The sequence below is a fragment of the Halyomorpha halys genome, unplaced genomic scaffold, assembly GCF_000696795.3.
Source record: "Halyomorpha halys isolate HHAL.00 unplaced genomic scaffold, Hhal_1.1 Scaffold886.1, whole genome shotgun sequence".
NCBI classification, from domain to species: Eukaryota; Metazoa; Arthropoda; class Insecta; order Hemiptera; family Pentatomidae; genus Halyomorpha; species Halyomorpha halys.
Genome location: NW_027109805.1, coordinates 503260 through 506780, shown reverse-complemented (window position 1 = coordinate 506780; position 3521 = coordinate 503260).

Here is a 3521-nt window from a genome sequence, read left to right as displayed (position 1 = left end):
TTTACAGAACATTACTACTAAAACCCATACACGCTTAGAGGGCTTTCTTAAAATAAGATTGTGTAGTAGTTATAAGATCTATTATGCTTACCCTATCACGTGCCGTATCTGCTGCCAGCTTGACGTAGCGTTTATAAAATGTATTGCTACACCATTTACAGTTCCTGAAATAATATTTACATCTACAAATGTACTATTCATTTCGGATAGAAGCACATAGTGCGGCTTATTTTCTTATAATAATAAATAAATAAAAATTAATTCAAACATGTATTTTAAGGAATTAAGACTTGTCAACATGACAATACAAATTCTTTGTATCTTAGGTCTAAAAGATCGATGAACTTTTATATATGGGTCATTCTACAATTCAGGTGCTATTTCAATTATAGAGATTTTTAAGAACTATAGATGAACTCAATATGGATGATTTTATAGATGTTGAGTCCGAAATTTCCTTCTCACTTTTCTAATCATTATTTCGGGAATTACAAATGGATTAATAGAGGATTACATCAAAAAACGATTCATGAAGTTCTACTCCCAGTTACCGACAGTTAAAGGAGCAGTGACCTACAACTTGGGAAACCCAATCTCAACCCGAAGACGGAAGCCCAGACTGGTGCAGGACATCCTGTTATAAATTCTATTATTGACATGACTTCTATTTTATTTATTTTCTCTTCCTCCTTTTATTTGAAATTAACTTGTTTTTTTGTTCCCATCTATTTGAGGGCTATTGTTTGTTTTGTTAAGTCTACGAATATTATTAACTTTACTCTTCTCTCTTATTAAGAATTATTTTTATCTATTTATTTTATATATATTTTTTTTATAATTATAACGTTGTATCTAGTTAGTAGTGTCTTTTGTACGAGACTATACCTCTCACTCACCCATAATCAACTATTAAAACAAATAATTATTATATCAACTATGTAAGAACTACCTGGCCGATCTGGTATTAAATAAAAATAAACAATAAAAAAAAAAATTGTTATCTAGTTATAAAACATATAATCCTTGTTTTGTCACTCCCTAACACTATCACAAATAATGAAACTGAGACTTTACATGTCAATGGTATCTTTTGCAGTAAATATAAATAAGAAAAAAAGATACCATATTTTTAGCTTTCTCCCAAGTATTAGGATAAAGCATTGAACTTTAGATGGAACACTCCAATCACTATAACACTTTTTACCTCTGTCAGTCAGTCTGTTGTAACAGTTTTCAGTCACTCCATAGACCGTTTACGAAATACCCACCAATCTTTCCTGTCTAAGGAAACTTTCGTGAATAAAGGTGATCAGGAAGGAAACACTTTATTTATTTTATTTTTTGCTTCGTCGTGGGAGTATTTTTCCCAGTTAAGTAAGTTCACCTATCTCGAAACAAAAAGTACTAAAAACTTCTGTTCGTTCTTTTATTGTCCCATCGCACACTTCTTCGAAACTTCAATTATATTAAAGAATTGAAGAAATTAAAAAGGGTTAATTGTATAATTGTGAATTATATATGATCGCAGTCTTGAAGTTGAGCTAATTTAACCTCGAAACATCAATTATATTAAAGAATTGAAAAAATTAAAAAGGGTTTAAACCTGTCCTTGAAAAGTTATAATTCATATGAAATTACGTATATGAGATAGGTACATGTACGTGGTGAGGTGGTTGAGACGAATTAAAATTTTCTCTTTAATTTTGAACGAAATTACCAATTTTCCGGTTGCCTTGGGAGTTTCCCCAAAAATTCACTCTTTTCCTACACATCTTTCAAAAACTGACCTATTTAAATAGCCAGTTTAATTACTATTTGATTTTTTTTTTTTTACTACACTCGGACCATCTTCCTTGTATATTATCATTTTTGTTAAATATATGTGCATAATGTCGTTTCACATTCCCTTAATCTTATATAATTTTACTGCGTCTTCTATATTTTTTGTCATATAAATGGACCCGATTATCTTTTTTTTTTTATTGTTTTAAGTTTTATTTAAAATTTTTATATTCTAGTAATCGCATTTAGTTTTATCAATTATGCTAGAATGAACTAATTTAATCTGAAAAGAATTGTCCTTGAAAGATTATAGTGGGCATATCATCACCCTTCAGAGGATAAAATGTGTATTTCTGTTAAAAATTCGGATTCGAAATTTTTCACCCCTAATGTATATTTCATACATAGGTAAGTGAAAGGAAAAAATATTTATTTTTTGGTTAAGATGAGCGATTAAACAATATGAATATTGTTTGCATAAGACTTACATTCTTAGTTACTGTAATTATCTAATAATTAGATACCATTGTTAATTTACTAGTTCCTTTAATTTTTTATTGCTCTAGCTAATTGTTTTTTTCACAAGTTTTAAAAAGCTATACATGTCCACCGATCGATCAAACCAAGTAAATATTTGGTCGACACGTAATACGGGACCCAGATGTTACCTATCGCTCTAGACAGATAATATTTAATTTTCGCAGTTATCTTTAACTCTTTTTTTCAGTATCACCTAAACATTATAAATTGTTAAGGAGCCGCCAAGCAGAGGTCAGAATGACCGACTCAGGTAAACAAAATTATTTTTTAAATCTATCCTGTTGAAAATTTCACGCTGATCAAACAGATTAACAGTAAATTTATTAACATTTTCAGTTACAAGTTAGAGGGGGGGGGGGAATTCTGAAAGAATACATCTTAGCTGATCTCTTAAAATTAAAATGGTGGTTTGAAAATAAATTAGTGAAAGAAAATGGCCTGATAAAAAAAAATGTTAAGCACTAATATTCCGGCCCACTATGCATTTTCCTTTATATCATGATGGCTATAAAAATACAAAAATAAAAAATAATGTAAACAGGGTAGAAGTATAATGTAATCTATAATAGAGTAAAAAAATATGTGAAAATGCCTTAAAAATAAGCAACGTAAATTAAAAGAAAATAGAAATAAGATCAACAGAATTAAGTATAAATAGCAAATACAGTTTGAATTAAGCATTAACTCCACATATGGATTCATATCAGATAAAATAATATATACAAGGGAAGAAAAAAATATATATAGTAGAAACTAAAAGGAGGAAATGAGGTAAGATTAAATTTAGCAAGGAGAAAAAATGAAAGTCAAGAAAAAATATATATATTAACAAATCAGGATACTAACCTATTGTCTAACAAGTAAAAAATAATAAGTATATATATATAAAAAATAATAATAAAAAGGAAAAAAATTGTAGCCCGTAAAAAAATAATAAAAACTTACCTGCACTATTCTTCATAATCTCGATTTCATAATAAGTATGAATAGTTGTTAGGGGTAAATAAAAATGTAAATGTAAAAATGTTAATAGATTATTCGTGATCTTTCCAATCCTGATCGTAATTCTTGTCTATCATTCTTCTATTTTTTTTTCTTTCCAGAGTGAGTTTGCTTCAAAACATTGTGTCCGAGTCGTTTAATTTCTTTTATTTCTGTAAAATGAGTGAACGTGTATAAACATGTTAGAGGGACTCAAT